Below are 27326 nucleotides of genomic sequence, written 5' to 3'. Positions count from 1 at the left end.
ATATGCTGATAGGTAGATCTGGTCTTAGGTGGCTGTGGAAATATGTTCTGATTGTTTACATTTTCCTAACAGAAGGTACCTTCTTTAGCTATGAATGACTACGCCAGAAGAAGAGATATGAAGATTGAGGAGAAGGGGGAAAATGCAAAAGAGTTGAGCGTGGAGACTGAATCAGCTAAGAAGTTGTGATCTAATTCCCCAGCATCATTCAGGACCCACATCGTAAATTTAGAGTCCACTCAGCATGGTTATATGTTTTACTCTAGGACCATTCATTTTCAAGAACACAGGCATAGTGTAGGTCGAGGTGTGAAGCTTTACCAAGTGGGTATGACAAAGAGAGAATCAGAATATATGAGAATGGGAGAAGACCAAAATGGTGACATAGGAAAATCCAGCCTCCATGTCCCCCAACAAAGATCAATAATTAGACAGCTATTCAAAAACAAAAACAGCTCTGGAAGACCTGTAGAGGCCACTTAGGAAGTTTCAGCAACACAGTGGAACAAAAAGCCTGAGAGTATTGCACAAGAAGAGAAGGAAGACAGCTTCATTTGCCTGTATCATCTTGTTCTCCAAGAGGGCACTGTTCAGCACCAGGAAGGAACTTCCCAACTAGAAAGAGTTTCTATCACTGGAAAAGGAAGAGTGGTATGAGCAACAAGCTTCTTCAGCCTTTTGGGGCACTACCCAAATGTCCTGACCAGAAAAGATGAGACATATAGGACTAGCTAGGTACAAGGAAGAAAAGCAGGAGCAGTCACACAGTGGGAGTGATGGCAGTTCAGAGGCCTACGCTGCAGACAAACTCAACAGATTTGAAACTGTATGAGAATGAAAGACATTAAGTTAAAGATAAGACAGAAATGAAGAGGATGAAAAATATAAAGCTCATAATGAAATCAATAAAAGGACAGAAAATTAAATAATTGTTAAACATTTATTTATATATAGCAGAGTATATCTTTTGGTGATAGATGAATAAATAATGTCACAATGAGAATATGTGTATAGTGTGCCTGAATGTCATGACAGCCATCAAAATGTTTAGTTCTTTGTCAATTGATTTATGGGAAATATTTCTCCGGAAATTCAACAATTAAAAAAGTATAATTCAATGAAATGATTTTTATCTACACGAAATAAAAACATTGACATTTTTAGGAAACAATGAAAGTAGGGAGTATAATTCTTTCAGATATTATAATGTATATGCACAACAATTAAATAATTGTGATTTAATAGGCAAATGGAATAGATTTTCTAGAAATAGATAACAGAAAATAACAAAGATAAAAAGCAATGAGTTTTTTTCAAAAGGATAGACATATAGACCAATGAAATAAAACTGACATACAGCAAATGACATAGAATTTAAAATCGAGAAATAAACCCATATATTCTTAGTTAATTGGTTTTTGACAGAGGTGCCAAGACAATTCAATGGAGAAAGAATAAATAGTCTTTTGAGCAAATGGTGTTGGGACAACTAGATAATCACATGCACAAGAATGATGTTGGATCCTTTCCTTATACCATATTCAAGAATTAACTCAGGGCTTCCCTGGTGGCTAGGTGATTGAGAGTCCGCCTGCCAATGCGGGGGACACGGGTTCGAGCCCTGGTCTGGGAAGATCCCACGTGCTGCGGAGCAACTAAGCCCGTGCACCACAACTACTGAGCCTGCATTCTAAAGCCCACGAGCCACAACTACTGAAGCCCGCCTGCCACAACTACTGAAGCCCACGCGCCTAGAACCCGTGCTCTGCAACAAAAGAAGCCACCCAATGAGAAGCCCGCGCACCGCAATGAAGAGTAGCCCCCACTCACCACAACTAGAGAAAAGCCCGCAAGCAGCAACAAAGACCCAACGCAGCCAAAAATAAAAATAAATAAATAAATTTATATATAAAAAAAGAATTAACTCAAAATGAATCATAGGCTTTAAATGTAAGAAGTAAAACTATAAAACTTAGAATAAACATAGCAGTAAATCTTCATGACCTTGGGTTAGGCAATGGTTTCTCAGATACAACACCAAAACTATAAGCAAAAAAAGAGAAAATAGATAAACTGGATTCCATCAAAATTTTAAAATTTGTAATGCAAACAATACATTCAAGAAAGTGAAAAGACAACCTGCAGAATGGGAAAAAATATTTGAAAATCATATGTCTGTTAAGGGTCTGGCAACCAGAAAATATAGACTCCTTAACTCTCAAAATTCCAAGCAAAATGGGAAAGGATATAAATATCGAAAGAAGGTAAACAAATGGCCAGTAAGTGTACAAAAAGATACTCAGCATCATTAGTCATTAGGCAATAAAAATTAAAAGCAGGACATACCACTTCACATCTACTAGGATGGCTACAATCAAAATGAGACAAAAATAAGTATTGGTGAGGATGTGGATAAATTGGAACTCTTATTCATTGTTGGTGGGAATGTAAGCTTGTGCAGCCACTTTGGAAAATAGTTTGGCAGTTCCTAAACTTGTTAAACATAGAGTTACTATATGACCCATCAATTCCACTCCTAGGTATGTACTAAAAAGAAATGAAAAAAATGTGCACCAAAAACTTGTACACAAATGTTCACAGCAGTGTTATTTGTAATAGCCCAAAAGTAGAAACATTAATGTCCATCAACTGATGAATGGATAATAAAATAAAATAATGTAATATAATATTATTCAGCAATAAAGAGGAATGAAATTCCTCTACATGTTACAACATGGATGGACATCAAAAATATTTGTGCAATTATATAGTAAGCATATTGTTTCTCCAACAGTACCTCTGTGACTCCACCTTCACAGATGCAATAGTACAGCCCAAAACACAGGAAACATTGTTCCTCTACTGTACTGATGAATGGCCCTACTAACCATGTACAGGGATAGTTAGAGAAGATGCTGAAACGGTAGCTTAAAATAAGTCATAATTGGGACTTTAAATTTTATTCTAAGAGAAATCTTCATAGAGTTTTGAACAGAGGACTTTAAAAAAAAATAAAACAATTTCTCTGGCTGCTGCAGGGATACAGCATGTTCTTATTTATAGACAGACGATCCTAGGGGCATCTCCATGACATGTGAGGGCACTATATATTGAAAATGGAAATTCTGTACAGTATACTAGAAAGAGGACAGGACGGGAGTAAGAGGACCTGATTAGTGAGACAGGACAACTGATCGCTTCCAACTTTAACTTATAAATTCTAGTCACTGTATGATGATCAATATCTTTTGTCACTTTAATATTTCAGTTTATTTTAAAATCTTTATTCTGGTAGGGTGAATAGAAATAATTTGCAGACTAGACTAGCCTAGCACTTCTGATGAAAGAACTGAACTGCCTGTATTTTTCCTAATTGCATTCCTTGTTCTACCTTACTTTGCCATTTCAAAATAAATTCTTTTTGTCAAATTAGTGAGATAATTTCCTCATCACATTAAAATAACTTTATCTAAACCTAATGGTTTTTAATGCTCATTTAAAAAAATATTCACTTTGTTACATTTTATAAATTTCCCATTACTACCTAATTGTGCAAAATGTTCTTGCCTTTTTTTATTAAAGTCAGGGTTTTAAATGAATTCAAGATGTTAGCACTTAAAAATAATTATTAATTTCTTGCCTACTTGTCTTCGATGTGTTTTACTCCTAAGATATTTATATAGCTCCTTCCTATACTTTTAATCCTTCGGATAGCATTAACTGTTCATTCTCACTGGTCTCATGTTTATTTACGTATCTAAAAAATTGTCTTGCACCCTAGCTCTTTCACCCCAAACCACAGTAATCCCCATTTTCATCGTTAAGTTTTCAGAAGGTTATTTTTTTGGAATATCAAAAAGATATCTTGTTTTTCTAAATTTTACCTTTGAGGGATGTGCATGTTATGACATAAATATGTGAAGATGATATTTTCTCTGCCTTTATCCACAAAAATGTTGGCTAATATCTCTAGCAAGTATATAATTGTCACTTGATTTTCTAATTTCTTTAGTTGTTTTTCTGATGTTTTAAACCATTTAACAGCGGAAGGGAACTTGAAAATTACTGATTAAAATAAAATCATTTATTCCATCAGTATATACTTATTTCTGATTAATTTTTTACCTATGTTCTAACCATCCTTTTTTTCTCCACCAATATTAGAGTAAGATATAGATTCTAGAGCTCCAAAGAAGGTGATCCTGACAGTTTTTGCCAACTTAATCATTGCTTTAGTGGAGAGATGAAGATTTGGAGTTTCCTACTCTAACATTTTTAGTGAGGGCAATGTGAGTTTATTTGATAGACATCTGAGAATAACTTTTTTTTAAGTAAAAGAATGGACTATTAAGGCAACAGAATTATATTAGACATATATTAACAATGTCCTGTCCTATTAGAGATATATTTGAAGTTGAAGTTTTAAATAAAGAAATAAATTTCTGAGGCACAGACAAGTGTCTGTTAATTTCTGAGACATTAACAAGTCTTTCATTTCGGATTTTTAACCATACAATGTCCAATGAGTTCTACTGACCAAAGTATACATTTGTAGGAAAAACACTTATTATATGTCTGTTGAAACATGCATTATATTTTCTGAAAAACACTGACAGTAAAAATTAAGCTAAATGCTTGTTGGGGAGATAGCACCATAAACTTAGGCTGATGTCAGCTATATCTCAGAGGTAATTTAAAAATTACCAATTTTTATTTCTCAATAATAGCATCTTAATGCTTAAGAAATGGTCAAGTTGTGTACAAGCCAGCAAACTTGCATTGAGAACCACTTTTATTGATTATCTAATGTTACTGGTACTAAAAATTTCAATGGTGGGTTATATCATTGCTCCTCAAGAAATCAATATTACAAGTTTGTGTGATGATCATTTGGAAATCCCTAAAACTACAAATGTATACAGGCTTAAATAAAGACACTGGCTTGTGACGTTAGAATTTACATTTCTAGTTTAGCCAAAATAATTCGAACATTCATATTTAATTCCTCAAGAGCAGTGCACTCTCTCAGCAGCAGAAGTGTAGAATTATTTCTGAACTACTGCCAGCAATGACATTTAATCATCACCATTTAAATTGCTTTTTCAGAAATCGCTGTTCACATCTGCAGTTTCATATGTCATTTGTTAGATCTAATATCGTAAATTACAACCCAATATTTTAACAAGCAATATGTTTTTTGTCTAGGTTTAATTTTAAAAAGTGTTTTTAAATAAAGCAACTTTTGCAGGAGGAAAAAAGTATTTGAGAAGAACTGTGACTTCCCTTCTGCTTTTCCTCACAGCATGACTAGAATTTATAATTAATAGATTTCACAAAGTTTTTCTTCTGTCATTCTAAATGGAATCTTTTAATTGCTGTTATTACATTTCCTTGCAACCTCATGTATAGAATTAAAATGCTTTATTATAGAAAAGCTTAGTTAAAAAAAGAACTTCCATCTGAGATGATTAGGTTTCATTCAAAAATGTCTTGGCTAAGTTCATGTTATTACCATCTTAACCATCATCTCTCAAGGAAAATAATGAGCCTTTTGAGCATGCAGTGGTCTTGCACTTAGCTTCACATCATTTTAACAGTTTTTAAGAGATCAATAATGAATATTTTTATAGTACCATATAAGTTTTGGATACATTGCTTTTTTTCCAAGAGATTTCTTAATTCTTTCTTTTATGTAATTATGATTTAGGTTAAAAACTAAAACAACGGATAAGGAAAAACAGTGAATTACCCTCATAGTGACTGTTACCAAATTTTTTTAAGATAGTTGTAACTTTAAGTGTGTTTTGTATTATCTATCTTTTCTCACTTTAAAACCCAATACAGCGTCTTAAAAAGAGCAAAGTTTAAATCTTATTAGATTCATTTTAATATCAGGATGCCCAGGTCTATAATCTTCCTGATAGTATCCTTTATAAAAGCAGAGACTTAATTTAAAAGATGTATAAGCATATGGAAAGTGAGTCACCTATATATTTTTAATGATTTAACATGTCAAACTCTATACTGTAAGGACTGTAGTCAGATTAGAAAACATCACAATCTTTATAACTTGATTTATTATTCTAAAGCTTTGCTGTCATATAGCTTATTCTATCACTAAAGAAAATTAAAACAACAAAGAAAACTGGTTCAAAATATAAAGTCAAATTAACCTAAACATTTCCAATGTAATTTACTGCCAGCACGTTCAAAAGTTAGTTTTCAATCCTAAATTCTTTATTCTTATCAAGACTTGGGCAACCAATGACTCTCCCATAGCATGAGCTCTTTAGTACTTCTGCACAATGGGCTGGAAGTGTTTGCCTATTGTCTTGTACTGAATTCTATGACCTGGGAAAATATTAGTCTCCACTCTTGAGAGAATCTCTTTTATTATAGGAGGAGACTTAGGAAAGCAAAGTGTAAACTTTACTTGGATTCAGAAGACCTGAGCTGAAATCTTGACTTTGCTACTTGCTCACCAGACATGAGTAAATCACTTCACCTATCTGAGCATTAGTTTCTTCATTTATAAAGACAAGATAATAATAATAATAGTGACTATTCTGCAGAATTATTGAAAAGTAAACATGAGATAATGGGTGTCGGAAGCATTTTGGTTATTTTACAAGGTATTATGGCTATAATGAACCATAATTCTTTTTGACATTTATGTGTAACAACGAGTATAATGACAACATAATAGAAGTTATTCACTAGGGTGCTGAGGTCTAATCACATTTTTAGGCTTTTATTAGAAGGCCCTTCCTCTCTTCTTCCTTTATAATTTCCCCTTTTTAGTGGTGGCTTTTTGTTTTATTTAGGTGAAAGTGTCATTGTCCTTTTGATTCCTCATGTTTACCAACTCAGATTACAGAACTCAGTACAGAATCACTGTAAGTGGAGGTGATGAAATGACATGGAAAAGAGTTTGGGCCAAGAAACACAGAGACTTTGTTCAAGTTCTGTTCCTGCCACTTAACTAACCATGAGAACGTGGGAAAGTTATGAATGAATTTATTTTAAAAAAAAGAATATGTATTTCAGAAAGTAATTGTGATGGTTATATTGAATGTAATGGAAGTAACCACTGCTCCCCCAATAAAGTTCTGTATACAGCAAATGTGCCTCAGCTAAGCACCAATTTATGTTGCAGCTAAACTCCCCAAATATTTGATGATAACTGAAACATATCTATCCACCCTTCACTAAGTTGTGCAGATTCCCTAGGGCCTGTGTGCATCCTGCAGAGAGAGGCCTGGTGAGGTCTCTTTTCATAGAGTGTTAGGGTATGCTATCCACTATGGCCACTATAATGAGAGGGCTGGGTAGATGCTAATCTTCCTGAATTGTGTGCCAAAGGTCTTGCAAAATTTGTCCAAAGCTGCTGATTCACTTCAATGGCTTCAGATGTTAGGAGAACCTGTCTCCTGCAAAGACAAAGCAAAGGGCCACAAGGGGCTGATTTGGACCTGGTCTTGATGGACTGGCCTCACAAATCAGAGGCAGAGCCTGGGATGTCTTTTCAACCACTCTGTCTGACTCTTTCAAGTTAAGCTATTCTTTTCCTTTTTTAGTTGCTTTATATTAAAAATAATGAGAATACTTTTTTGTATATGAAAATTGGGGTTTTATAAAACCATTCATCTCTATCAGTATCTTCCGTTCAGTATCCACCTGTTTTGTGCTCAGGATTGATAAAGGTGAAAAAAACCCCATCCTTAACTCTGTGTGATGATTTCAGAAAACATTTTAGCTAAGGTGGAATTCATTTTATCCAAACAAGGGACCGTGGGACTGCCAGAACGTGAGTATTTCCACCAATTGCTAAACAACACAATCTCACTGTGAGAACAAAGATAAGACTTTGTAAAATTGCTGTACCATGTTTTGGAGCTGGTAAAAATCCACATGCTTTCTGTGCTGTTAAATCAAGGTCTTGGGATGATTCTCTGTTAGAACAGATAATCAGCCATCCTTTAGATTTGGCTAATTGACATTAGCAGCTTCCAATGCACTTTCTTTCTGAAATCTCAATAGATAGAACAAATGCACATACCTTACTGAACCATCTTATCTGTTGTGTGTTTCTGCTCTCAATGTCATTAGGACATTACTCATTTTTAAAGGAAAACTGCACCTGTAATGAAATGTCCTTGTTAATGGAAATTAAAAAAACTGTGATGTTACTTAAAGTGTATAGAAGAGAAACTAAGAGAATTTAGAGTGGAACATATGAAAGCATGTGTACCTTGGCAACTTTAACAATTTAGAATATTCAAAAAAACTAATACTGAAATATTTTCTGAATACCTAGTAAATAAAATATATCACTCTGCCTTTAAATATAAAAATAAGTCAATCCCTCATTCTGCTTAGCTTTTTGTCCCATTGTATATATAAGAATTTAGATCCAACCCAATATGCTACTAGTCAGTAAGGAGGTAGAAAACAAACATAAAATATAAGTAACACAGAAAGATTAGGATTTAGAGTCAACACTGTTGTAAAACACGAGAAAAGTTCATAATTATAAAAGTCATAATTCTGTAAGAAATTATACAAATATTAATTAATTTGTTTAATTTGATAGGGTTGAGATTATATCTGCCTTTAAATGTGGATCTTATACCCACTACCTACATGAATTTTTAGGACTACCTAAACTACTCTATCCTCAATTTATTCTTTAGTAATAGTATGTTAAAATAAAATAATCAGAATGTTTCTATGGGAATAAAAAGAGAGAAAGTAGGGGAAACAGCCTGATATATCTCCTTACATACATCAGGAACCTAATCACTCATTTCTCCTTATGCTCTAATCTTCACCTATTAATTCCAATACTTTTAATATCAATATATGCTTAATGAATAAATGAATTAGAATTTTTCTTCCAATAAAATGATGAAGATTATAATTAGACAAAAATGATAAGCAGAACTTGTACTGACATATACCATGTAAAAGAGAAGAACTGCATTTTGGAACCATATAAATATTTTTCATAACTATTTAACACAATTACTTTTATAAAGCAACCCCTAAAATCCAAAATAAAGACAAAACAAATGAACCAGTGATCTAGTTGAAAGCATAAGCACTTTAAAGGACATTATATCTCTGAAATTTGCTGCGTAACCTTAGTGAAGAATATTCTAAAATAAAAAATCAAAAAGAAAAACATGCAAAAAATTCAAAACTATTTACAATATGGATACTTTTCAAGGTGTTACCAAAAATATTGTTATTCTGATACTGTTGTGAGTGTATTATGGCACAAAATAAACGACTAATTATGTTGGTGCCCTTGAGAAGCAGAATTTTCAGCATTTAAAAAGGGAGAGAAGAAATAATATTTGTGAAGCTACACTAAACCTCTATATCTGAATTCAACTTGGAAGTATCATTATTAACACATTAAGTTTAATCCTTAAAAATTCTGTTTTCTAGTGCTGTTTCCAGAAAGAACCAGTACATAATGATTATTCCAGTAGCAAAGAACATCCCTAGAGCCCATACTGAAAATTCTAAATACCATTCTTTTCTAAAAGGAACCAAAGCTTCTTGCACAGAAAGCCTATCCAAGTCTGAGACAAGAAATGTACAAGATGAGCCTGAAATATTTTGTCTTGCCACACAGCAAGAATGTTCTCAAAGACTGCTGTAAATTGAAACATTTGTATCACAATCTATAAGGTTACCATAAAAGTACAAAAATAATAAACCCATTGGTCATATTTGGAGGATATTAGGTATTCAACTTATCGGTCAGAAAACTGGTAAATAAAGAGAAAATATCAAGTGTTTAACTTATATCTCTTTGTTTTCTTTATTGTGCTTCATGGTAACTAGCAAGAGAAGGAGGAAAAATTTATCCTTAAAGAAATATTCTGTTAATAAATAAAGAAAGAACGATAAAAAAGAACAGCACCATTTTCAATACCTACTGAAATAAAAGATCAGGGCAATAATCATTAATAGACACTAACATCATAAAAAATGTGACAACTTGATGATATGCTCTTTTTGGAGAATCATAACTCCACCTATAAAGTATTTTTGCCAAAAAAAATCAAATCAGAGCTATATAAAGCTTGATACATCTATTTATTGCAAATAACAGAAAGAAAAAATGATGAATGACATCATGGGGATAAATCAGTAAAATACAGGCTGTTAGAAAATCTACAAGACAAATGAACTTTTTCTCTCAATAAATAATAGCTAGAGAAGAAGAAACATGGAGTGGAAACCTGTAGATTAAAAGAGCTTTAAGAGACAAATCAATCAATTGCAATGTATAGAGATTATTGGGTTGTAATTTAAATAAACTGTATAAAAGCATTGTGTATACTCATGTAGGAGTAATGCTCCTGTCAAAAACTGAAAAAAAAAAACAAAACCTCTTTGAAGGCATTAGAGAGAAACCACTGCAGTCATAATTTAAGACCTACTGTCCTTAAAATAGCAACAACACCTAGTATTGGCAAGAATGTGGGTTATTAAATGCAACCCTTATACATTGATGTCCAGAGTAGAAATTAATGTAAACACTTTGGAAATGTTTGAGATTATCCTCTACATATACCCTATTACTGAGTGCTACGTGAAACAATCTAAATGTCTATAAACATTAGAATAGATTAAATAAATAAATTGTTTTATAGTTAGGCAATGGAAATCAATAGAGCAATGATAAAGAGTGAACTACTACTGCATGCAATAGCATGGATAAAACTCAAAGAAAAAATGTTGAGCAAAGGAAACCAAGCCCAAAAGAGTAAAGCTATAGGATTCCAATCATCTGATATTCAAAAATAGCCAAAGCTTATGAGGTGGTGATAGAGGTCAGAACAGTAGTTATACATGAATATATGATATTGGGTTGGCCAAAAAGTTCATTTGGGTTTTTCCGTACGATGTTATGGAAAAAGCCAAACAAACCTTTTGGCTAACCCAATATTTTATTAGTGGGAATGAGGGAACCATCTGGGTGGTGGGAATGTTCCATACCTTGGTGGTTATGTAGATATATGCATCTTTAAAATGGAGTAGAGAAGTAAAAGAAAATATAGAATGAAAATAAAAATAAATCAGACTATTTGGGAAATTTGAACTCTGAATAAACAATTATTTAAAAAAATATTGTCAATTTCAACAGTCAAGATAATGGTATTGTTGTTACATTAAACAGGTTCTTAACATTTAGATATACTACTAAGAAATTTATAGCTAAAATTATATACTGTTTAGAATTTGCTTCATGATGATCTAGAAAAACAGAACCCTCAAATACATGAAGCAAACAGTGACAGAATTGAAGGGAGAATTCAATTTTTCTACAATAAGAGTTGGAGATTTCAATATTCAAAATTCCATAGTATTTAGAACAACTAGGCAGAAGATCCAAAAGGAAACAGATGACCTGAACAACACTGTAAGCCAACCTGACCTACAGAGCCCACCATCCAACAACACTGCAAGGAATGTTCTCCAGGATGGACCATATGCTACGCCATAAAACAAACCTCAGTAAATTTTAAAGGCTTAAAATTATGCAAAGTATGTTTTCCAACCATAGTAGAATGACATTAGAAATCAACAACAGAAGGAAATTTGGAAAATTCACAACTATGTAGACATTAAAGAACATAGTCCTAAATAACCAATGAATCAAAGAATAAATCATTAGGCAAATTAGATGAGACGACTCAAAATGAAAAAAGAAAACCAACCAAAAAAAACTAAAGCACAACCTAAAGTCATTCTTAGAGGGAAATTTACAACACTGAACTCTTTTTTTAAAAAAAAAAGAAGAAAAGGCTCAAAATAACCTAAAATCCTACCTTAAAAAACTAGGAAAAGAGTAAACCAAACCCAAAGATAAATGATGGAAATAAAATATATTAGAGCAGCAGTAAATTAGAAAATAGAAAAATAGAGAATATCAACAACAACAAAAAAGTTGATTATTCAAAAAAATCAATAAAATTAACAAACCTTTAGCTAAACTGACCAAGAAAAAGGAAGAGTCAAATTACTAAAGCCAAGAATGAAAAAGAGGCTATTACTACCAAACTTACAGAAATAAAAAGGATTATGAAGGAATACTATGAAAACATGTATGCTAACAAATTAGATAACCAGAAAAATTCCTAAAAAGACACAAACAAAAAACCCACATTTTAAAGGAAAAAAAAACTGAATAGACTAATAACAAGTAAAGAAGTTGAATTAGTAATTTTTAAAAATCACAGAAAGAAAAGTTCAGGACTATTTTACAAAATAACACCAATCTTTCACAAATGTTTTCAAAAAACAGAAGAGGGGGAAACACTTTCCAACTCATTCTATGAGGCCAGCCTTATGGTAATAAAAAAGCAGACAAAGACATTATGAGGAAAGAAAACTATAGACCAATATCTCTTATGAATAGAGACTAAAATATCCTCAACAAATACTAGCAAACTGAATCCAACAACATATAATAAAAATCATACCATGACAGAATGAGGCTTAACCCGGAAAGGCAAGGTTGGTCCTACACATGAAAATCAAGCAATGCAATATACTATATTAATAGAATAAAGAGCAAAACCCATACAGACATATAGATCAAAGGAACAGAATTAACAGTCCAGAAAAAGAGCCATACGTCTATAGCAAATTAATTTTTGCCAACAGTGTAAAACCATTAAATGGGGGAAAAATTGTTCCTTAAAGATGTAAACATAGAGCTATCACAAGATCTAACAATTCCACTTCCAGGAATATACTCAAGAGAATTGAAAACATTAATCTAAAACCCTATATACAAATGTTCATAGCAGCATTACTCACATAACCAATAAAAGGAAACAATCCAAATGTCCATCAGTTGAATGGTTAAACAAAATGTGAAATATCCATACAATGGAATATTATTCAACTATGAGAAAGAATGAAGTACTGATACATGGTTTAACGTGGATGAACTTTGAAAACAACGTACTAAGTAATATAGTCAGACACAAAGGGTCATATGTCACATGATTCTATTTTTATAACATTCAGAATAGGTAAATTCATAGAAACAAAAATAGATTTGTGGCTGCAGGGGCTACTGGGAGGGAGGAATTGGGAGTCGCCACTAATGACTTTAGGATTTCTCTTTGGGGTGACAGTTGTATCAACCTAATGAATATACTAAAAATGACTTAATTGTTCACTTTAAAAAGGTAAAATTTATGATTTGTGAATTATATCCCCATGCCAAAACAAGAGGATAATATGAGCTAGTGTTTTGATTCTGGAGGGCCATAAATTAAACAGATTGACCATAAATTGATCATATATGAGGCACAGTAGTAAGTACATGTGTTCTCACTGTATTATTTTTATTTCTGTGTATTTGGAATTATCCATGTTAAAAGTATTTTTTTTTCAAAAAAGAAGCAAATAATTCTTTGTAGATAGTGTACAGAACTGTAAAATATTTAATTTCCATAGTGTTTCCTAATTTTGAATGCCTATACTATACTGAACCTCCAAATGGAGTTAAAATGGTATAGTGAATTCATCTAAAAATGAAGTATTTTCAAATGAACCAATGGACACTTAGAAGTCTCAATTCTGTAATCTAGAACTTTATGGTCTATCATTCTCTATAATTTCAATTCATCATCATGTTCATCCTATTATCTATTTCATCATATAAATAGATTTAAATCTATGGCATGCTGGCCATTTTGCGTAAGGCGTTTCTGAACACTACCTTCCATCTATGAGTTTAAAAAATATTTGAGGGAAAATATATATGACACATTTTTAAGAAAATTCTTTGTTTTAGTTTCCTGTGTTTGAGAAATAAATGAGGACTTTTGGGTTTTCTCTGGTAATTAAAATCTTCTAATAGAACAAAGAAGTGATACGTACTTTAACAAAATACATGCAGCTAAGAAACAAGGATAATTTGTTAATTATAATTGCAATATAACATAGTAATGGAGTGGCTTCTGTGATTCTGGTGATCTTTAGTCACCCATATGATTTAAATATATGAATGAACGAAAGCTTTTTATTTTCCAGGAATTCATACTAAGATTGCAGCCAGGTAACAGACACTTTTTACGAAAAATGAAAAATTTATTTGAGCGTCTGCCTGCTTCTAAATAGCCAGATGTTTTTCATTAGACAACAAAGCTCCCTACAAATTTAATACCTTATTACCCATGGGGAGACTTTTTCTCTCTCCTGCTGAATAACCCAAACTAGGCAAATACATGGCAACTAGATTAAATGTCTAGATCTACAAAATATTAACATGAGTTTTTGATAGAGGTGTTATTGTATCTATCATTTCTGCTTAGGTCCATCAAAACAGTGTTTGGAGAGTTTCTGAAGAATATTCTTGCTTAAACTATTTGTCTCCTGCAGAAAAAAACTGAAATTTCATTCCTGAATATATTATTTCCTTATGATATGGTGATATCTAAATTTTATATGAATGAATGACATAGTAAAAGTATTCTGGAAAGATAAAGTGAATGATATGAGTACCTATAGTGTTCCAAGTACATTTCGTTGTTAATCCATATATGCATAGGTATGTGATAACCAATTCAATATAATAGAAAATTTGATCCCTTAGGGTGTCTGTTATTATAGGACCCAAGAAAAGACCTTTTGATATCTATAAAATGACCTCTATGGGGAAAATTTGAAAATAACTATACTGATAGATAGGAAGATTCAATGTTATACATATATTCTTAAGTTAATTAAAATTTAATGTACGTGTAATTAATATCTTATTATTTATGGAACTTATTTTGTAAATCCTAAAATTCATATGGAAGAGGACTGAAACATGAAGAGTTACAAAAGTTTGGAGAAAAAAATAAAATATGAACATTTTAAGATATATTTTATAGCTATACTGACTGAGACAGTACTTACTCATAGCACAGAATGGATTCATGAATACATACATTCATGAATTATAAAATATTAGTGAATTTATATATATAAATACAAATAACACATAAAGGCTCTAACTGGAGTGTGTGAAAACAAATTTTAGTAGAAAGAAAACGTATTTGCTTTTTTGTTTGCTTGTTTACTTGCTGGTTAGTTTATTTAGCATTACAGTGTTTTGGAAATTTTCACACCAATTCTGAAAAATTGATGGCATTTGTTAATAGAACTTCTAATAGCTTGTGGTAAGTTACACACTCAATTTATCCTCAGGAGAATTTATAAGGTAGTTCAAGAACAAAATGATTTCCTTAGAATCAGGACCACTGAATCTTAGATTATTTCTTCTCTTTCAAACGCTTTATTCTCTTTGTTCTTTCACCTCTGATGTGATGTGATGCAGAGACCAAGGAAGTATTAACCTGTCAGAGGCCTGAAAACCTTTACAAAGTAGCCTAGGTAGAGCTAAAGCAAACTTTAAAAATCTGTCCTCACTCTAAGGGTTAACACAAAGAATAAAATAACTTTCTTCAAAGAACAACTGATTTAACCAATACAGGAAATCTGAAAGAAATTCTGAATGAAGTATCAATGGTTAATAAAAGCTGTGTAGTTTTTAGTGAGTCGTCTGTTCTGTGTGTATAGAATTCCTGATCCTGATTCCATGATAGACATTATCATTCTCAACTCTGAAAAGGGAAAACTGATGCTAATAAAGTGTATGAAATGTCAATATCCACACATTTAATTGGAAAAACTGCAATTTTATTTCAAGTTTGCCTGTCTTCAAAACCTATATACCTATATTTCACCTCAAATAAAAATTCATGAACGAAGGATATTTTTCTCCAAGGAGGAAGATCATCTCTGGAAACACCTAAGTTCAACAAAGAATGGAAAGTTATTTCTTTCTGCTAATTTAATCTATATTTATACCATGAGGGAATGATGACATCCAAAAGCACATAAAATTAGGAAAAAATGATTCACTCTTGGAAAGAAATATTAAAGATACTTAATTTTTGTGTATTGGTATCATCACATCATTTAGGAGTCAGAAAAAAATCTTGAGTCAATGACTAAGACTCTTGATCACCCAAAAATAAAACCTCTATAATTACGTAAAGCATTTGTTAAATAAAAAAGTGGTACATTTTGTCAACGTTTTTCCATAACAATTTCATACACTTTTTGTTTTATATCTGCACATTACTTTGAAGGACAGCTAGAGGCATCAATCAACATACATGTAACATATTTGATAGAATAAAAATATTATAAGATAGATCATGTAAACAGTTTCTTTTTAATGTGGAAATATAAAGGGAATTCCAGAAAATATGGAAAACTGAGCAACTGCATCCAAAATCCCTTCTTATATATTAGTCTGATAATACCGTACATAGCATTAAAATAAAAACCAAAAAACTATATTAGTGACAGAAATAAGTGAAGGAGGATCTCCAAGTCCTATAGACTTCAGCTACTTTATTTATTGTCAGATTGAAGGAAAAGTCAACACATCTAGTCATTTACCTAATACCTTAGGTAAAATTCTAACCATGTAACCTGCAGCAGATTAAATCAAGGAATAAATATGTCTGTATATGTTCAAAAAGAGACCACTTAAAATTTGGCATGAATTTCCCCAATAGAGTACAAAATATTTTGAAAAGAGCAATAATGACAATTTGAATAGTAATGAGAGAAAATTAACAATATCAGAAAAAATAATAGGATGAAGTGATGTTATTATACAAGAAAGAAGTGAAATAATGTCCGTAAGTCAAAAAATAGATTTCTAACTATGAACTAAACATTATGAATATAAAAATTCTTAGCAATACATTATTTGTTACTAATTTAATTCCATTGTGGTCAAAGAATATATTCTGAAAGATTTCTTAGAAAGGTACAATCTCCCAAGACTAAACCAGGATGAAGTAGAAAATATGAACAGATCAAACCAGTAATGAAATTAAATCAGTAATTTAAAATCTCCCAACAAACAAAAGTCCAGGACAAGATGGCTTCACAGGTGAATTCTATCAAACATTTAGAGAAGATTTAACACCTACCCTTCTGAACTATTACAAAAAATTGCAGAGGAAGGAACACTCCCAAACTCCTTCTATGAGGCCAGCATCACCCTGATACCAAAACCAGATTAAGATATCAAAAAAAAAGAAAATTACAGGCCAGTATCACTGATGAACATAGACGCAAAAATCCTCAACAAAATACTAGCAAACAGTACTTTAAAAGGATCATATATCATGATCAAGTGGGATTTATCCCAGGGTTGCAAGGATTTTTCAAATATCCGCATATCAATCAATGTCACATACCACATTAACAAATTGAAGAATAAAAACCATATGATCATCCCAATAAATGCAGAAAAAGTTTTTGATAAAATTCAACATCCATTTATGACAAAAACTCTCCAGAAAACAGGCATAGAGGGAACATACCTCAACATAATAGGGCCATATATGACAAACCCACACCTAATATCATACTCAATGGTGAAAAGCTGAAAGCATTTCCTCTAAGATCAGGAACAAGGCAAGGATGCCCATTCTCACCACTTTTATTCACCATAGCTTTGGAAGTCCTAGTCACAGCAATCAGAGAAGAAAAAGAAACAAAAGAAATCCAGATTTGAAAGGAAGAAGTAAAACTGTCACTGTTTGCAGATGATATGATACTATGCACAGAATATCCTAAAGACGCCACCAGAAAATTACTAGAGCTCATCAGTGAATTTGGCAAAGTGCAGAATACAAAATTAATATACAGAAATCTGTTGCATTTCTATACACTAACAACGAAGTATCAGAAAGAAAAATTAAGGAAATAATTCCATTTACCACCGCATCTATATTTACTAATAAAAATCTTACTTCTTATTCTAACAATAATTACTTAAGCTTTTCTTAAACATAAGTGACTTTAAAATTTTCATACCAGTGCTTTTTAACTTGTCTACATTCTTTCTCATTTTAAAAATCACACTTAAAATCTAGTGTCTTACAACTTGTTAATCATTATTCTACATATCTGTTTAATACTAGAAAGACCATTCAAGTTTTTCCAGAATCGTATCAATGTCATTTATTGCCTAATTTTCAACACCTTAGAATGTGTTACCTAAATAATGATTTCTTTAGCCTTAAATATTTAAAGTGCTTATTTCTATCAATTTTATCTTCATCACTGTGCAGCTTTTAAATTCACATGGCAATACCATTTGCTGCATCGTTTTAAAAAGAAACAACTCTTATTAAGTACCCATCTCAAAAGCAGGTCAACAGCACAGCTATTTCGATGTTACTGTAGATTTCATATGCTCTTTATTTATTAATGGACTTGGGACTTGATGTTTTGAATTACTTTTATGTTTGAAATACTTGAAAAGACTTTCTTATTCCCCTGTGCCATCTGTCAGCATTTTGTTTCTTTTGACTCAATTCACTATACAGTTTTCACTAAAAACTAAACTTCATCTCTAGGAAGTCACTCACTTATTAAAATTTAGAATTCATCATGTTTTATTTTGTGATTTTACAAGCTTTTAGAACCTTATCCAAAGTCACAAGTTCAAACAACATGATCAAAGGAAGGAGTAAATGAAGTGTCAACATTTTTCTAAAAATTTATGACACAAACACATCATGTTTACTGAAAAATTAAGAATATTTAGATTGTCACCAGATACACCAGTTATTCCTAATATTTTAGTGTATTTTCTTTTGGATTTCAGTCAATGTCCTTATATGGATAAACTGGTGGTGCACATATTACTCACAATAATTAGACTAAAATTTATATGCTCTTGAAACTGTCCTATCTTTATTTTATTTTATATATGGTGAATATTTTTTATTTTAATACAGATATGTTTATTTATATTGAACTAACTGGTCATGTTTCTTTCAATTAATGGGTTTCTCTTTATGCTATTAACTGAATTTCTTTTTAAGCTTATAGTTTCTCTATTCCAATGTTACATGAAAAATTCTTACTCTTCAAAGTTCAGATCAAATACTGCTTCACCAACAACCTATTCCATTTTATAATCCAGTCAGAAAATATATTCATTTATTTGTTCTCATAGCACTTATTTCATCAATTTTTATCCATTACAATTTTGTATTAAAATTTCTATGTATAGTCTATTAATATTTTGATTGCATATAATCTCTTGTACCATGATTTACCTATAGTTGTAATTCTCAGGAACCAGCACAGTGTTCAGAATATAGTCCAGAATAAAATGGATGGTCAATAAATTCCAAATCATATTGAGTTTTGAAAGGATATCAAATACAATTTTGGACCTCTTCCAAACTGACATTCCTAATAATATCAATACTTTAGAGTGATCCAAAGAAATTGATGGATATATAATCTATCTCATCAATTTCTTTGGAGACATTTTATATATATATATGTACACACACATATGTATAATACTATATATATAACATGTTTAAGTGTTGGGATTCATAACTATATTTGAGGAAGTGTTCTTTTTTTTACTACATATTTCTTGATATGGAAAGATACATAGTCTTTCTAAAGCACAGTGTTGGACAATTTTGTTGAAGTTGCTGGAGTCATCTTGGGGAAGAATAAAAGAAATGGCAACATTCTGGAAAAGTTAGACTGTAGTAGTTGAACTGTCTAAGGTGGCCTCATTATGTGTAAATTAGAACACTCATCTGTTAGACATCAAGACTGTTTTCAACCAGATACGTGACATCACAGTCATATGTAATTTAATCATGTTGTCAAAAACCTCATTAATAGGAAGAGAATTATATATAATGAAATGTGACATTGAGAGCTGAACCATTCTTTCAAACAACTTACTCATTCCCACTTCCTAAATTTGCTACAAAGAGGAAAGTCCCAACTTTAGTGACTCAAAAATCATTCTTCCAATTCCCTGCACCTTTTTGCCATTATCATTGCACACTTCCAGTTATAATAATGCACTTTTACCTGTATCCCATATACATACAGACATTTAACAATGCACTTACATCATTTTCAGTTTCTGCATTTTTACCCTTAGGCAGGAGGCAGGTGGGGACAGGTGGGAAAAAGAAGGAAAAAAGAGGGAGAAGGAACTATAAGAGGAATTACAGACAGTCACAATTTTAACTTAAAGCTTCTACAAAGGAGAAAATTGGCATTCATTAATGACTAACAACGTACCTAGCAAGTACTTTAAACACCTTATCTAAATTTCCAAAATTTCTATAATCTAGGTATTCTCATCATTTTATAGATTAAAAAAGAGGATCTATGAAGTTTAATAAATTTCTCAATATTCCAAACATGAAATTGTGAAAAGGAAATTCAAAGTTCGCTCTTTAGAGGTTTTGCTATTTTCACTCCATTATCCTGTTTCTAAACTATAGAAGGATCATGTTCCACACACAACTAACTTCCGTATTTCGTAAAATACATCATGAGAAGAGAATGGTTCAAGGCAAGTAGTCTGGAGGAAAATGATAGAAAGACCTTGAAAGATTTGAAGTAACTGGTATGAAGCCCTGATTGACATCTTAGAAAAAGTACCTGGCTCAGTTGTACCTATTCCCCAACTAGGACTTGAACCCATGTCCCCTGCATTGGCAGGCGGATTCTTAACCACTGTACCACCAGGGAAGGGGATGTCATTTTTAAGGTACGTTAACATTTAATAAACATGTTACTTGTATAAAGGCATTCATTTGAACTCATACGTCTAATTCACTTCATTCAAATATTCCTTTTGAAATAACAAATGTATTTTAAAATCGAAAATATATCTGTCCTTTCTATAAGGAAATGGAAGATAGGAATGGATGTCATCAATAGAAAATTGAAATTCAGAGGAGGCTGCTTTGAAAGAAGAACTGAGAAGCTAATAACATGAAACATGTAAAAGAAACCCTGCCTGGAGAGTATGTAGACAGAATATCTCAGGGAAAAGACAAAACTAAACAGAAATAGAAACAAACAAGAAACAAATGTAAAACAATAAAACAACCAAGCTCAGAGCAGAAGGTGCCAGCTCAGTCTGTGAGGCTCCAAATGGAAGGATTTTGTGAAGTAACTGGCCAAGGTGTCTGCCCAAATTTAGTGCAAATGGGGGTGGGTGTGCAAAGGCAGTAGTATGTGAGACCTGTTGTGGGAGTCAGAGAAGGTGAGAGGGTCCCCACCATCAGAGAAGGTGAGATGCTCCCCACTATCATTAGCTTTTCACAGCTAACAGGGAAGGCAACCACTCTTGAATCAATGAACTTCCCTGCAACTGGCTTGCCTGGTCGCCCACTTCCTCACTGCCTCCCAGGCAACTGAACTCCAATATAGAAAAACAAAATGGCTAAAATGTAAATAGCTTCTTTTCCTATTGATTTAGACTAACCCATATGAATATGTAGCCACACCAATATGACAAGCAATTTATAAATTCTTCAATAAATATATGTAAAGTTTCACTAGCCTAAAAGAAGGACACTTCTGAAAATTCAGTGGTAGTAGCCTCCAATAAAGCAGTCTCACTCCCAGAAACAGCAGGAAACCTAAACACGTTTTATGTATTCTGTAAGATAGTAAAGAGGAGGTTCCAATTACAGAAAATATCTGATATCAAATTAAAACTTCTATAAAAATATTGTAATTTTATGTCATGAAAACCATCAGGAACAGGAACTCAAAGAAATAATTTTTAAATTGACTAAAGAAATGTAACAATAGACCAAAGCTAATTATGATTAGTATATATGGAGCTCACACCTATATAAAAAAGCCAGTATAAATATATATTATGGAAATTTCAAATATATATTATTTTCAAACATATGTGTACATATATGTATAAATTCCCTGCCTAAAACAATCAATGATCCGTATATGCACATAGAAAATATTTTTTAGAGTAAATTACTGATTGTTGGTGAATGGTACGAGGAACTATACCTGCTCATATATTTGTTGGAGTTATAAGTTGGTATGATCTTTCTGAAGGGAAATTTGGCAACGTGCAAAGTAATGCCCCCAAATAGATCCAAATATACATGTCAATTTAGTTTAAAATAAAGTGGCCCCCAAATAGTTTTCTACAGATGTGGGAATTCAGTAAAAATGAAAGCAATATTTTCAAATCAGTAGGGAAAAGAGAGCTCATTCAATAACCAGTGATGGAGAATATATTAATAAATCAGGATCCCATTCTCTCTTAGAAATATCTTTACCTCTCAATGATTTAAATAATTCACACATGTTATTTATACATCCTCTCTACTATATTTTTTTTGAACTCATGATTCTGTTTTTAAAATTAAAATTGATTCACCTGAAAAAGAACACATAATATTTCAGGTGTTAATAAGCTGTTATACAAATAATAAAAAATAGTATAGCAAGGCAAAGAGTGTATTCTTGACAGGCTGATTCTTTTTACAGGATGGTGAAGGACTTCTAGAAAGGCTGAAGAAGGGAGGGAGGGACTGGGCATCTGAGAGAGCATTCCAGGCAAAGGAAACCACCACTGCAAAGACCCTGAAGTGGAGGGGTACTTGACAAGGTGTGGCACAAGAAGCAGGCCAGCTACTGGAAGAGGAGTGAGACACAAAGTCAAAAGGACAGCCAATGATCAGATGACTCAATGCCTGTACATCAGCTAGGATTCCAGGTTTTAGTCTGAATGAGATTTTGAGCAGAGTATGACACGATTTGTCTTATGTTTTAAAAGTACCACACTAGCTACGCTGCAGAGAATAGAAAAGTTAGAGGATGTCATAATGAGATATGATGAGATATGATGACTGTAGGTCATGATAAATGGTTTGATTCTGGATATAATCAGAATCAGATTATATTAAGGTGGTTTCCTTTGCCTGGAATCAGAATTCTGATATTTTGAAAGTAGGGCCAATAGAACTGGTTGATTGTGTTATGTATAAAAGGGAGGAATCAAGTTCGACTCTTAAGCTTGACGGGAAATGCTCAATATTGTTAATTTGCACAGAGAAGCACATCACACACACACTTCACAATACAAACAGTGATCTGCACAAAACAACTAATCATAAATAACCAATGCACATATGAAATCATGTCCAGTATTTATGTGTCAAGTAAGGTCAATACCACATGAATTTGGCAAATACTAAATTCTTTGATGATCCAAGGCTGGCAACGCTGTGCAGAAGGCTGTGCAGAAGCAAGTGTTCTCACACATGGAGCAATAATTTGTCATAAAATACTTTTACAGGAATACTGGATAGTTCGTCTCATATTTAATACATGTGCACTCTATGATCTGATAATCTCATGACTAGGAATTTTTCCTGAGAATTCACTTGTATACATTAGCCAAGGAAAATGTACAAAAATATTCATTACATTACTGATTTAACAGCAAATCATAGATTCAACCAAAACATTTATTATATGCTAATCAGTGAAGCTATAGTTATTAAAAAATAAAGCAGTTGAGAAGAATGAGGTAGAGTCATATGTGCCGGACAAATGTAGAAGAAGTAGGTGAAATTAATAAACTTTACAAAAGATAATTGAATTTAAGTAATTTACAGAAATAGGTGCTTAAACAGTCATGGCATTATTTTTCAGGAAAACTACATGAAATTCTTAAAAACAGTTATTTGGGGGATGATGAACTCTGAAGTAGGTGGTGATGAATACTTTCATGTTCTTATGTTATGCCTTTACTATTTCAATTTTATAACCACATCCAAGCTTTACTTTTATTTTGTAATGTCAACTAGATTTATGTGAGTGGTGTACTTACAATCATTTTATCTTTACATTTATCGGCATTTAAAACTGTTTCATAAACTAAAAGTAAGAATATAATATGAAAATACCCAGCCTAGACCAGGAAGTGGAGATTCAAGATCCCTCATACACAGTTGGCAAGAATATAGGTTATAAATAAATTTCTAAGGATATAATTGATAATATTTTCTAAAACATTAGTACTCATCACTCTTATTTCCTTCTTGGCATAGACAAGATTCAGTAGAGCTCTAAATGCTGGGCTCACTCAGACATGAATGTATCTCCTGATTATAACATTTCAAGGCTCTTTGAACCTCAACAAAATACCTACATTTTCTCAACCTATATTTTCTTATTTTTAGCCTTATAGGACTATTTTAAGAATTAAGTTGAATAAATATAAAGTATCTCTAGCACAGAACCCGGCACAGAATAGTTGTTCAATAAATGGTAAATGTTAACACAATACTTAAGTTGTGAAGCATGTGTAGGCTCCAGTGTTTACTAATTTTTTCCTTTGAAAATTTTCTCTGAACACTTGAAATTTCTGAGAATCCAGGTGACTTGTTTCAGTTCTAAGGAAGAATCCAGGGGAATGACCACTTAGAAAGAGTAAAAAATGTATTATAAAACATGAAATTTTGTTTCTTCCTTGCTGGAGGGATTAATCCATTTGCCCATATTTCTAGAATTTCTATTTATATTTATTCAGAAATGATTTGTTCTTAATGAATAATGCATTTTATTAATGAATGATGCATTTTATTACACCAATGTTACTTAACCTAATATTAGTTCTATACTTATTCTGCCTCAAATATTCATATTGTGGGCTTAGCACAAAAATGTAGATTTACACACGTTCTTGAAAATAAGAATGAAATTATAGTAGACATCTCTAACTTAGAAGTTGCATTTTTTTCTGGTACATAAATTGCACTTCACACAAAATAAGAAGCTATATTTCTATTCCTTTCTTCAGTGCCCTTCTCTGAATTTATGCCCAAAGTCAAATCTTAGTTTAAATTAATCTCTCTAAACACACACACACACAAAGCAACAAAGTAGTAAAACATGAATATAATTATAAAATTATGTCTTTCCATTTTCAAAGGAATTCCTGCCCCATATCAGTAACGGGCAGGTAAAGGCAATTACCTCCATTCTAATTCAGCTTTGTAATCCAGTATAGCCATTATGAATGAAATGCTATGGGAATATAGAAAAAGAATGGCTAATTTGGGCTGGGGAGTATCAGTGAACTCTCAGTAAAGGAAATGATAAAATTAACTCTAGAAGGAGAGGTGGAAGGGATTATACAGACAAAAGCATGGTGAAAAGCATGGAAATGTCAAGGAGAGGCAGAAGGGGTATTTAAGATGGAGCAGGGGAGATGACATGACAGGAATTATTTTAAGTAATTCATGTGCACCACATATACCACACCATAAGTAAGGAACAAATCCTTATTTGTTAAAGAGGTGGGATTTAAATGAAAATACAGGTGAATACTTTAAATTTTATTCTTAACATCTTGGAAAAATATTTTTTGTAGTAAATAGCTTGATTGGTCTTGAAGATGCCACAGAATTGATGAGCAACACCAGCCTGTCTCAAGCAAATTGTCAAAGCTTAAAAGGAGTAAGTGTGTAAAATGGTCACTCAGGCAGAACCATCTGCTTTTTAAAGTGTTTGCTTAAGAAGCCAGGTGCTCAAGTGCTAATGCATTTATTGATGACATGCAAATTGGTTAAATATTGAAATCTCCTTTATCAAGATGTCACAGTTGTCATTTTCCTCTTCTTCCACTCCTTTCTTGTAATGGTAGAGAAAAATGTCAGAAAAGCCTGAGTTCAGCTTTGATCTATAAAAAAGCTAATTAAGGCAAAACAAAAGATAAATAATAAGGAGTGTGAAGAAATAAATTAAGCATTTGCCCCCAAGTAAGCTGTGCTATTTATTCATGAGGATACTAAGGAGTTGACTTTATAGTCCCCTATGGATTTTCTCTCCCTCACAAAATATCTACTATATCAAACATTAATTTATAACAAAATAGAAATTATTTCAGGCTAGAATTTCATGATATTAAGACACTAGCTTAATTATTAGACTATGTATTAAGTAATTAGGAAAACTGGAGTCTTTAAAAGAAACGAAGGTAGGACAACCAGTGGGTGTGTAGGTAGTGATGAAAATAGCTTTAAACCATTAAAGAAAAAATAGTCAATTGAAGAAAATAAACCATATGTCCCACCTTCCATTTGTAGTCAATGCTAATTATTTTCCATAACTATTTCCCATTATATTCATTTTGTGTATCACATTTGGTGACCTAATCACAATTTGTTTTTGAGAGTAATTAGCAATCACAAATATCTGTCTTGTTCCTCTCCTCAGTGGATGGTTTACATCTAAAAGAATAGTTAGATTATTTATTTCTTGTAGTACAGTATGAAAAGTGCTATGATAGAGGACAAACCAGGTTTAGTGAAGGAAATGTTTCTAAGAGGCACAAGAAATGTGAAGGAACACAGTGAGGTAAGGATGACCAAATAGAGTGGCCAGAGGATATGGCAAGAAATGAGGCTGAAAAAGTCAATGGAAACAAACACCTTTGAAGGGAATGTTTGATACCCGCCAAAAAGAAAAATTTTTATTATAGTGGTGATAAATATTCATTTTGGGATTTCAAACACAGTATTAACATGATTGGACTTGTGTTTGAGATGGACCAGAGTGGCACATATGTCATATTTGGATTGGGGTAGCAAGTGATATTGAAAATAAATTAGAGGTAATAATCCAGAAAGAAAGAATCTTAGGAATCCAAATTAGAAAATTTATAATTGTCCCTTAAAAATATAGTCTCCAGAAAATACACGCAAATACTATAATGATGCAGTAATTTATTAATTTAAGAGAAACATATAAACTTCTATGAATCAGTTTATGTGAAGAGGAATTATTAGATGGAAAACCTGAAAATATTCATGATATTTAATCTTAAAAAAAAGCAAAATAATAAGAAATAGAATTGCAATTGTGACAGACAAGAAAAATATCAACAATTAAACTCAGTAAAGTCTGGATCCTTGGGAAAGCTATAAATGTGAAACATGAAAGGGAAATTCTAGGTGTAAAAGGAGCATTGTTAATTTAAATATATTGTAAGGCAATTTTATTATTTGTTTTATTTTATAAAGTTTTTGTGACATGGTTTTTCCCAGAAAATTTATATTTAAAATATCCAGAATGATGATAAGATATAAACTGTTTAAAAGAATATTTTTTGGTAACCAAACATGCAAATAAGGGTGTAGATAGCTTGTCTAAGTGTAGTTTTCATTTTCATCTACTATCTAGTGTATTCTTGTGTTTAAACTTTGTGCGGATTTTATAAATAATTAACAACTCCATATCATCTTGTAGGTAATCCCTGAATGGTTGATTTATTCTCTAAAATAAGAATATTTACTTAGGTAGATGGGAAGTACTTTATGAAGAACAGAATAATAAGTCATATGTTATTTAGTCATGCTATTTGTTAAGGACTGTTATTATTA

Source organism: Eubalaena glacialis, chromosome 1 (genome assembly GCF_028564815.1).
Source record: "Eubalaena glacialis isolate mEubGla1 chromosome 1, mEubGla1.1.hap2.+ XY, whole genome shotgun sequence".
Classification (NCBI taxonomy): Eukaryota; Metazoa; Chordata; class Mammalia; order Artiodactyla; family Balaenidae; genus Eubalaena; species Eubalaena glacialis.
Note: the sequence above shows the minus strand (reverse complement) of the source record.